The sequence below is a fragment of the Dendrobates tinctorius genome, unplaced genomic scaffold (genome assembly GCF_039654945.1).
Source record: "Dendrobates tinctorius isolate UK_male_01 unplaced genomic scaffold, ASM3965494v1 ptg000068l, whole genome shotgun sequence".
NCBI classification, from domain to species: domain Eukaryota; kingdom Metazoa; phylum Chordata; class Amphibia; order Anura; family Dendrobatidae; genus Dendrobates; species Dendrobates tinctorius.
In genome coordinates this window covers 645060-657770 of record NW_027361736.1, presented here as the reverse complement: position 1 = coordinate 657770, position 12711 = coordinate 645060, and positions in this window count along the sequence as shown.

Sequence of the window (12711 nt, the reverse complement as noted above, 5' to 3'; positions counted from 1 at the left end):
TGGCCAGAGAAAAAAGGAGTCGCCTCTGGGGATGGGAGGTCCAAATTTGAGCGTGGCCTGTACAGATCCCACTGTGGAACTCATGAAGGTGGGTGCGGCGTCCCAACCTGGTAAACGTACAGTTGTCCGGTGTAAGGGGGGAGTGTGTTTCTGTTGTGGCAAAAAGGGTCATTTTGTGAGCACATGTCCCACCCGTCATTTGTTTAAACAACCACCGGATAACTAGAGGGCCCGGGTTGCGGGGAGGTTGGCAACTCAGGTGTGCTCATAACCTTGGTGGGAAAAACTCAGTTTTTCCTTCCAGCTATTGTGTATATGGGTGAAATTAAGGTGGACGTATATGCCTTTTTGGATAGTGGGGCGGGGTTTTAATTTGATAGACGCCAAGTTCGTCCGGGACCAAGGCCTTGTCCCACGTACCTGGTCTACACCGATACCCATTATAGCTATCGATTCCGGCCCTCTAAAGCAGGTGCATTTCACGCAGGTGGTCCAAGACCTGCGATTACAGGTGGGGGCCATACACTCTGAGGTGTTAAGCTGTTACATGCTTGAGGGCCTGCCCTCACCTGTAGTACTGGGACTTCCTTGGCTCACCGAGCACAATCCGGTAATTGATTGGCAGACACGGGAAGTGGTAAAATGGGGTACATACTGTCCAGGACACTGCTTGGAAATCCGGTTGGCAAGGGTGGACACTCAGTCCGTGCCCCTTTACCTGTCAGACTTCGAGGATGTGTTTTCAGAGCAGGGGAGCCAAGAGCTTCCTCCTCATCGTCCTTATGATTGTGCCATTAATCTGGTACCTGGTGCCAAGCTGTCCAAGAGCAGACTTTATAACATCTCAGGTCCCGAAAGGCAGGCTATGAAGGACTATATTAAGGAAAGTCTGGCTAAGGGTCATATCAGACCATCCTCTTCTCCCCTTGCTGCGGGGTTCTTTTTTGTAAAGAAGAAGGATGGAGGGTTACATCCTTGCCTGGATTTCCGGGAATTGAATGCAATCACTATCCGTGATCCCTACCCGCTACCTCTGATCCCCTACCTCTTTAATCAAATTGTGGAGGCAAAATGGCTCTCTACGATGGACCTCAGGGGGGTGTACAACCTCATCTGCTTTAAGGATGGGGATGAGTGGAAGACTGCGTTCAATTCGCCAGAGGGTCACTATGAGTGTCTAGTGATGCCCTTTGGGTTGACAAACTCGCCCGTCGTATTTCAGCACTTTATAAATGACATCTTCAGTCACATAGTAGGTAGGTTTGTTGTTATTTACCTGGATGATATCCTTGTTTATTCATCTGACCTGGAATCACACCAGCGACATGTCAGGCAAGTCCTACACATTCTATGAGACAATAAGTTGTATGTCAAACCGGAGAAGTGTTTGTTCTCGGTTGAGGAGATCCCTTTTCTTGGATATGTATTATCCTCCACCGGTTTTCGCATGGATCCGGCAAAAGTCCGGGCGGTATTGGAATGGGATCCTCCTGAGGACTTGAAGGCCTTACAAAGGTTTTTAGGCTTCGTTAACTACTACCGAAAGTTCATAAGAAACTTTTCGGTAGTAGCCAAACCACTCAATGATATGACCAAAAAGGGGACAGACTTCTCCAAGTGGTCCAGTCCTGCCAGGGAGGCGTTTGACACACTGAAGGGGTGTTTTGCTTCTGTGCCGATACTTATTCAGCCTGATGTCACTCAGCTTTTCATCGTACAGGTAGATGCATCCGAGGTGGGAGTGGGGGCCATATTGGCACAGGGTGCATCTCCTGGTAAATGGCAACCATGTGCATACTTCTCTAGAAAACTTTCGCCAGCTGAGAGAAACTACAATATTGGTAATAGGGAACTCTTGGCTATCAAATGGGCATTTGAGGAATGGCGTCATTTTTTGGAGGAAGCAGTTCACCCTGTGATGGTGATCACTGATCATAAGAATCTGGCTTACTTGGAGTCGGCAAAATGTCTTGCACCGCGTCAGGCAAGGTGGGCGTTATTCTTTACCAGATTTATCTTTTTTGTTACTTTTAGGCCGGGGAGCAAGAATATTAAAGCAGATGCTTTGTCCCATTGCTTTCCTGGGGGAGGCGAAAAGTGCAAACCGGTACCTATTCTACAAAAAGGGCTAGTGATGGCATCTACAGTCATATGTAAAAGTTTGGGCACCCCTATTAATGTTAACCTTTTTTCTTTATAACTATTTTGGTTTTTGCAACAGCTATTTCAGTTTCATATATCTAATAACTGATGGACTCAGTTATATTTCTGGATTCAAATGAGGTTTATTGTACTAACAGAAAATGTGCAATCTGCATTTAAACAAAATTTGACCGGTGCAAAAGTATGGGCACCCTTATCATTTTCTTGATTTGAACACTCCTAACTACTTTTTACTGACTTCCTGAAGCACTAAATTGGTTTTGTAACCTCATTGAGCTTTGAACTTCTTAGCCAGGTGTATCAAATCATGAGAAATGGTATTTAAAGTGGCCACTTGCAAGTAGTTCTCCTATTTGATTCTCCTATGAAGAGTGGCATCATGGGCTCCTCAAAACAACTCTCAAATGATCTGAAAACAAAGATTATTCAACATAGCTTTTCAGGGGAAGGATACAAAAAGTTGTCTCAGAGATTTAACCAGTCAGTTTCCACTGTGAGGAACATAGTAAGGAAATGGAAGAACACAGGTACAGTTCTTGTTAAGCCCAGAAGTGGCAGGCCAAGAATAATATCAGAAAGGCAAAGAAGAAGAATGGTGAGAACAGTCAAGGACAATCCACAGACCACCTCCAAAGACCTGCAGCATCATCTTGCTGCAGATGGTGTCACTGTGCATCGGTCAACAATACAGCACACTTTGCACAAGGAGAAGCTGTATGGGAGAGTGATGCGAAAGAAGCCGTTTGTGCAAGCACGCCACAAACAGAGTCGCCTGAGGTATGCAAAAGCACATTTGGACAAGCCAGTTACATTTTGGAAGAAGGTCCTGTGAACTGATGAAACAAAGATTGAGTTGTTTGGTCATACAAAAAGGCGTTATGCATGCGCTGTATTGTTGACCGATGCACAGTGACACCATCTGCAGCAAGATGATGCTGCAGGTCTTTGGAGGTGGTCTGTGGATTGTCCTTGACTGTTCTCACCATTCTTCTTCTCTGCCTTTCTGATATTTTTCTTGGCCTGACACTTCTGGGCTTAACAAGAACTGTACCTGTGTTCTTCCATTTCCTTACTATGTTCCTCACAGTGGAAACTGACTGGTTAAATCTCTGAGACAACTTTTTGTATCCTTCCCCTGAAAAGCTATGTTGAATAATCTTTGTTTTCAGATCATTTGAGAGTTGTTTTGAGGAGCCCATGATGCCACTCTTCATAGGAGAATCAAATAGGAGAACTACTTGCAAGTGGCCACCTTAAATACCTTTCCTCATGATTTGATACACCTGGCTATGAAGTTCAAAGCTCAATGAGGTTACAAAACCAATTTAGTGCTTCAGGAAGTCAGTAAAAAGTAGTTAGGAGTGTTCAAATCAAGAAAATGATAAGGGTGCCCATACTTTTGCACCGGTCAAATTTTGTTTAAATGCAGATTGCACATTTTCTGTTAGTACAATAAACCTCATTTGAATCCAGAAATATAACTGAGTCCATCAGTTATTAGATATATGAAACTGAAATAGCTGTTGCAAAAACCAAAATTGTTATAAAGAAAAAAGGTTAACATTAATAGGGGTGCCCAAACTTTTACATATGACTGTATATGCTCCAATCTTGAAAGAGAGGTTGCTGATGCTCAGGAGGACACCCCAGCTACCTGTCCGCTGGGTAAATTGTTTGTGTCGATCAATCTCCATCTGAGGGTCCTCAGTGAACACACGATAAAGTGTTGGCTGGATATCCAGGGAATAAGGCAACCGCAGATTTACTCACTAGGCGTTTTTGGTGGCCAGGTGCTCATAAGGATGTTTGGGAGTATGTGGCCGCCTGCAATGTCTGTGAGCGTTCTAAGACCTCGCATACTCGTCCACTTGGGGCTCTCCAACCAATGGAGATTCCCAACAGACCTTGGACTCACTTGTTGGTTGATTTTATTACTGATTTACCTGTGTCTGCAGGGAACACTGTAATCCTGGTGGTGGTGGATAGGTTCAGTAAGATGTCTCATTTTAATGCTTTACCGGCTTTGCCCAACGCCAAGACTCTAGCACAAATCTTCATCAGGGAAATAATCAGACTGCATGGGGTCCCAACCGATATTGTCTCTGATCGGGGAGTGCAGTTTATCTCCAAATTCTGGAGGGCGTTTTGCAGCCGTCTTGGGATCCATTTGTCGCTCTCTTCGGCTTTTCACCCGCAGTCCAACGGGCAGACTGAATGGGTTAATCAAAATTTAGAAACATATCTAAGATGTTTTGTATCTGAGAATCAGGAGGACTGGGTGACCTACTTACCGTTGGCTGAATTTGCAGTTAATAATCACTGTCAGGAATCAACCCCAGTCCCTGTTTTTCGGGGCATATGGGTTCCATCCACAGTTTAGTTCTTTCAATGGTGAACATCCCTCTGGTTTACCGGAGGAGGAACAGTTTTCTTCTTCCATATTTACCATATGGCAGAGGATGACTAATACCGTATTTTTCGGACCATAAGATGCACTTTTTTTCCCCAAAAATTTTGGGGGAAAGTGGGTGCGTCTTATGGTCGCAATATACTCACTTGAGACCATGGCTGGTGCTGGTGCCGTGGGGCTCTGTGGTGTGGTGGTGGCAGCGGGCTGTGCTCCGGTGCAGGGGCAGTGGCACTCTGTGCTCCGTGGGGGGCTCCGCTGGCATTTCCTCAAAGCCTGGAGGCCCCCCGCACATCCGTTGCTGCCATGTTGCGGTGGCCTTTGGGAACATGGATGCCGGGAAGATGGCCGCCGATCCTGGGACGGTGCATGCTCAGGTTCAGATCTTGTCCCGAGATTGCAGAGATTTGAATCTCGTTTCCCGAGATCTCGAGACCAGATCTGAACCTGAGCATGCGCTGTCCCCGGACTGGCGGCCATCTTCACGGCGTCCATGTTCCCAGAGGCCACCGCAACATGGCAGCAACGGATGTGCGGGGCCTCCAGGCTTTGAGGAAATGCCAGTGGAGTCACTGCTCCTGCATCGGAGCCGCCGCCTTTGCACCAGAGCACAGCCCGCCACCACCACACCACTGACCCCACCTGCCCCAGCACAGCCCACCTGCCCCAGCACAGCCCGCCGCCACCACACCACAGAGCCCACCTGCCCCAGCAAAGCCCACCTGCCCATGCACAGCACAGCCCACCTGCCCCAGCACAGCACAGCCCACCTGCCAGCCCACCAGCCCCAGCACAACCAACCTACCCCAGCACAGTGCCCCAGCACAGAGCCGCTGCCACCGCACCAGCCTGGACCACTGAATGAACCCTGTGACCACTCCTCCACCTGTGCCGGATCTCTTCCCTGGTAAGCTGAATTCGGACTGTAAGACGGACCTCCATTTGACACATTATTTTTTCCCTATTTTCCTTCTGAAAATTTGGGGTGCGTCTTATGGTCCGAAAAATACGGTAATTTGCGAAAGATGAGTTCCAAGTATAAGAGTGTGGCTATTCAGAGACGTAAAGTGGGTCCGGACCTGTGTGTTGGTGACTGGGTATGGTTGTCCTCAAGGAACATTAAGCTGAAGGTTTTGTTTTGGAAATTGGGTCCCAGGTTTATTGGTCCCTATAAGATCTTAGCCTTCGTCAATCCAGTAGCATTCCGCCTTGCTCTGCCACCGACTTTTAAAATTCATAATGTGTTTCACCGTGCACTTCTCAAGAAGTATGTGACATCAGCAGGACCTTCACCTTCTCCTGTCACTGTCGATGGTAATCTGGAGTTCCAGATAGCTAAGGTCTTAGACTCTCGATTTCATAGAATCATAGAATCGTAGAGTTGGAAGGGACCTCCTAGGCCATCTGGTCCAACCCCCTGCTCAAAGCAGGATTCGCGAAATCATCCCAGTCAGATGTCTGTCCAGCCTCTGCTTGAAGACTTCCATTGAAGGAGAACTCACCACTTCTCGTGGCAGCTTGTTCCACTCATTGATCACTCTAACTGTCAAAAAGTTTTTTCTAATATCTAATCTGTGTCTCCTCCCATTCAGTTTCATCCCATTGCTTCTAGTCTTTCCTTGTGCAAATGAAAATAAAGTTGATCCTTCTACAATGTGACAGCCCTTTAGATATTTGTAGACAGCTATTAAGTCTCCTCTCAGTCTTCTCTTTTGCAAACTAAACAATCCCAAATCCTGCAACCTTTCCTCATAAGACAGGGTTTGCAGACCGGTCACCATTCTGGTTGCTCTTTTCTGAACTTGCTCCAGTTTGTTGATGTCTTTTTTAAAATGTGGTGCCCAAAACTGGACACAATATTCCAAATGAGGTCTGACCAAAGAGGAGTAGAGAGAAATAATGACTTCACGTGATCTAGACTATATGCTTCTGTTAATACATCCTAGAATTGCATTTGCCTTTTTTGCTGCTGCATCACACTGTTGACTCATAGTCAGTCTGTGATCTATTAGTATTTGTTCGTCGGTCACTGCAATACTTGGTACATTGGAAGGGTACGGTCCTGAGGACAGGATGTGGGTTCCAGCTTCTGATGTCCCTGCGGACAGACTGGTTCGGGCCTTCCATGTGACACATCCGAATAAACCAGGCCCTGAGTTTCCGGAGGTCCTTCGTAGAAGGGAGGTACTGTCACGGGGTTACCGCGACAGAACAGAGCCGGAAGACCGCAGCATCTGACAGCTCCTGCTTTGCCGCTGAGAGGAAGCACTTCTCCGGCATATTAAGTGTGTTTATTTTCTTTCAGCAGGACAAGGGTTAATCTGCCATGTGGAAATCTCTGCTACCAGCTGTGTTGGGTTAACCACTCCTCTCTCTTATTAAAGCTAGGTGTGCTGCCAGATCTTTGTCTGAGTTAGCATTTGCTACAAAGATCTGGAGAAGGAAAAGCTGGTGGTTGGAGTGCTGGAGGAATTTATTGTGCGACTGGTGCTTGGTTTGTTCCCTTGGAAATTCCTCATCCCATCCTGCTTTATTTTCTTCCCCTGTCCTTCACACCCTGGTGTATACCTCTGTGGTTTGTGAGAGTATTATTTGTGAGAGGAATTTTCTTTTACACTTGTCTCGTTCCCCTGTCTGTCGGGTTTGTGTACTTCAGTGCACATTAGTGCCTCTCTTTCCTGGGTGGGGGAAAGGGACAGACGCAGGGCTGAAGCTAGGAGACAGGGCTAGGGCGGAGGCCCCAGCATCCTCACCATCTGAGGTATCCCAGGGAACAGGGCGAGTTAGGGTGCCCCCTAGTGTCAGGGCCAGAAAAGGTGCCCCTGGTCCCAGTTTACGGGCCAGCATTCCGTCACAACTGTGCCACCTGTGGTAGCCTCACTGCTGCGCTGTAGGCTAGCTCTGTTTAGGTGCAGCCCTGCTTCCACTCTACTGCCATCTAGTGGAGCCTGCACCTACCTACATTATAAAATATATGAGAAAAAATAGCGAACAAAAAGTCCAATACAAATGTTTACAAAAATACAAAAATAATTTTATTGAAATCGATCAAAGGTACAGGACACAGCAAGATCAAAGTCAATATGACCATAAAAAGTACATGTGCAAAAAATAGGGCACACCAAAGGTATATGGACACCGGGATATATAATTATAACAGTGCATTTACAAATTTTCAGAATCTTAAATACATCCCATAAAATAGCCAGTCATAGTATAAACATAAGGTGTATAGGTATCACTACCCCTAAAAATGGACCTCGCCACTACACACATTATGTGCAAAAAATGTGTATGCAAAGCACAAAATAAATTGTTGCATAGTATTACCTCTCTGGCTGGTCAGTAATAGGGGTCTGCCCGGGTGTACCATCCCCAACGCACGTTTCGGCCAGATGGCCTTTCTCAAGGGGTGAAGAAAGTAGGAAATGGTAAGTATTTAAAATAAGGAACCACCAATGAGGTTGTGAGTAGTGTTGAGCGATACCATCCGATACCCTAAAATATCGGATCGGATGGTATCGGCCCGATACGAAAAAAGTATCGGGTATCGCCGATTCCGATACCGAAAGTCCCATTCAAGTCTATGGGACTTCCGGTATCGGAATAAGAAAAACCCTTTTCTGTCCTTGTACAGCCTCTCGGGGGGGTGTACGGACCTTTCGGGGGTCTGTGCCGGCCTGCCGGTGGTCTGTACCGACTGTGCGGGTGTCTGTGCAGGCTGCGGGGGGTCTGTACTGGCCAGCCGGGGGTCTGTACCGACTGTCCGGGTGTCTGTGCAGGCTGCGTGGGGCTGTGCCGGCCTGCCGGTGGTCTGTACCGACTGTCCGGAGGTCTGTGCAGGCTGCGGGGGTCTGTACCGGCATGCCGGGGGGCTGTGCCAACTGTCCGGGGGTCTGTGCAGGCTGCGGAGGTCTGTGCAGGATCGTCCAATGGGACTACAAGTCCCATCGGGCGATGCCTGCTACCATGACGGTGATTGACACATTAGCCAATGATGGGACAGTAGTAGTCCCATCATCCGGCTAATGTGTTGAATGTACAAAAAAAATAAATACATACTACATACATACTACATATATACCACATGCATGCAACATACATACTACATATATACCACATGCATGCAACATGCATATATACAACATATATACTACATGCAACATACATACTACATATATACTACATGCATGCAACATGCATGCTACATATATACTGCATGCAACATGCATACTACATATATACTACATGCAACATACATACAACATATATACCACATGCAACATACATACTACATATATACTACATGCATGTAACATACATATATACTACATATATACTACATGCATGCAACATGCATATATACAACATATATACTACATGCAACATACATACTACATATACTACATGCATGCAACATGCATACTACATGCATGCAACATGCATACTACATATATACTACATGCATGCAACATACATACATACTACATATGTACTACATGCATGCAACATACATATAAACTACATATATACTACATGCAACATGCATACTACATATATACTACATATATACTACATGCATACTACATATATACCACATGCATGCAACATACATACATACTACTAGTGTTGAGTATTACGATACTGCAAATATCGGGTATCGGAATTCCGATACCGAGTACCGATATTTTTTCAATATCGGATATCGGAATCGGAAGTTCCCATAATGCAAAGAGCCACTGCTGTGGCTCTGATTGGCTGCCAAAATGACGTCATCATGATGCGCGGTCTGTACAGACTGTCCGGGGGTCTGTGCAGGCTGCGGGGGTCTGTACTGGCCTGCAGGGGGGCTGTGCCGGCATGCCGGGGGGCTATAACGACTGTCCGGGGGTCTGAGCAGGCTGCGGGGGTCTGTGCAGGATCGTCCGATGGGACTACAAGTCCCATCGGGCGATGCCTGCTACCATGACGGTGATTGACACATTAGCCAATGATGGGACAGTAGTAGTCTCATCATCTGGCTAATGTGTTGAATGTGCAAAAAAAAAAAATATTACATACTACATACATACTACATACATGCAACATACATACATACTACATATATACCACATGCATGCAACATGCATACTACATACATACTACATGCAACATGCATACTACATATATACTACATGCATGCAACATGCATATATACAACATATATACTACATGCAACATACATACTACATGCATGTAACATACAAATATACTACATATATACTACATGCATGCAACACACATACTACATATATACCACATATATACTACATGCATGCAACATACATATATACTACATGCATGCAACATACATACTACATATATGCAACATGCATACTACATATATACCACATATATACTACATGCATGCAACATACATACTACATATATACCACATACATACTACATATATACAACATATATACTGCATGCATACTACATACAGTATATACCACATGCATGCAACATACGTATATACAACATATATATTACATGCATACTACATATATACCACATGCATGCAACATACATACATACTACTAGTGTTGAGCATTCCGATACTGCAAATATCGGGTATCGGCCGATATTCGCTGTATCGGAATTCCGATACCGAGTACCGATATTTTTTCAACATCGGATATCGGAATCGGAAGTTCCCATAATGCAAAGAGCCACTGCTGTGGCTCTGATTGGCTGCCGAAATGACGTCATCATGATGCGCGGTCTGTGCGGATCATGATGCACCGTCAGTTCGGGCCTTCCGGGGGGTCTATGCCGACTGCCTGGGGGTCTGTACCGGCCTGCCGGGGGTCTGTACCGACTGTCCGGGGGTCTGTGCAGACTGCGGGGGTCTGTACCGGCCTGCCGGGGGGCTGTGCCGGCCTGCCGGTGGTCTGTACCGACTGTCCGGGGGTCTGAGCGGACTACCGGGGGTCTGTACCGGCCTGCCGGGGGGCTGTGCCGGCCTGCCGGGAAGCTGTACCGACTGTCCGGGAGTCTGTGCAGGCTGCGGGGGTCTGTACCGGCCTGCAGGGGGCTGTGCCGGCCTGCCGGTGGTCTGTACCGACTGTCCGAGGGTCTGAGCGGACTGCCGGGGGTCTGTACCGGCCTGCTGGGGGGCTGTGCTGACTGCCCGGGGCTCTGTACCGGCCTGCCGGTGGTCTGTACCGACTGTCCGGGGGTCTGTGCAGGCTGCGGGAGTCTGTACCGGCCTGCCGGGGGGATGTGCCGGCCTGCCGGTGGTCTATACCGACTGTCCGGGGGTCTGTGCAGGCTGCGGGGGTCTGTGCAGGCATCGTCCAATGGGACTACAAGTCCCATCGGGCGATGCCTGCTACCATGACGGCGATGGACACATTAGCCAATGATGGGACAGTAGTAGTCCCATCATCCGGCCTTATGTGATGAATGTAAAAAGAAAAAAAATACATACTACATACATACTACATGCTACATGCTACATACATACTACATACATACTACATGCATGCAACATGCATACTACATATATACCACATATATACTACATGCATGCAGCATGCATGCTACATATATACTACATGCAACATACATATATACTACATGCAACATGCATACTACATGCATGCAACATACATACTACATATATACCACATGCATGCAACATGCATACTACATATATACCACATATATACTACATGCATGCAACATACATACAACATATATACTGCATGCAACATGCATACTACATATATACTACATGCATGCAACATACATACTACATATATACCACATGCATGCAACATGCAAACTACATATATACCACATATATACTATATATATACCACATGCATGCAACATACATATATACAACATATATACTACATGCAACATACATCCTACATATATACTGCATGCATGCAACATACATATATACTACATATACTACATGCAACATACATACTACATATATACTACATGCATGCAACATACATAAATACTACATGCAACATGCATACTACATATATACTACATGCATGCAACATACTTACTACATACATACCACATGCATGCAACATGCATACTACATATATACCACATATATACTACATGCATGCAACATACATATATACTACATACAATATATTCATACAATACATACATATAGACATACAGTACATATAACATAGATTACATACTCACCATCACTTGTCACTTTGATCCCCGAAGCCATTGTCATATGTGGAATAAATATTAAAATAACAAAGCACCAATATACTCACCCCTGATCCGCAGAAGTCCACGAGTGTCCCACGACGATCTTGCGTGGAGAACAGCAGCATCAGTTGATGCTACTGTTCTCTACGGGCTCCAGGAAACCAGTGTCGGGAGGTAGGTATCCTTCCGCCTTGTATTCCTCCGCCACTGTAAAAAAAAAAAAAAAAAAAAGTCCCTAGGCTCACTTTATGGCAAAAGCTGCGTGGGAAATTTCTCACACAGCAATGCCATAAAATGAGACTAGAGACTTTTTTTTTGTTTTTTACGGCAGGCCGGTACAGACCCCCGCAGCCTGCACAGCCCCACGGCAGGCCGGTACAGACCCCCGGCAGTCCGCTCAGACCCCCGGACAGTCGGTAGAGACCGCCGGCAGGCCGGTAAAGACCCCCGCAGCCTGCACAGACCCCCGGACAGTCGGTACAGACCACCGGCAGGCCGGCACAGACTCCCGGCAGGCCGGTACAGACCCCCGGCAGTCCGCACAGACCCCCGGCAGGCCGGCACAGACCCCGGCAGGCCGGTACAGACCCCCGCAGCCTGCACAGACCCCCGGACAGTCGGTACAGACCAGCGGCAGGCCGGCACAGCCCCCCGGCAGGCCAGTACAGACCCCGGCAGTCGGCACAGACCCCCGGACAGTCGGCACAGCCCCCTGGCAGGCCGGCACAGCCCCCCGGCAGGCCGGTACAGACCCCCGGCAGGCCGGTACAGACCCCCGGACAGTCGGTACAGACCACCGGCAGGCCGGCACAGCCCCCCGGCAGGCCAGTACAGACCCCCCCAGCCTGCACAGACCCCCAGACAGTCGGTACAGACCACCGGCAGGCCGGCACAGCCCTCCGGCA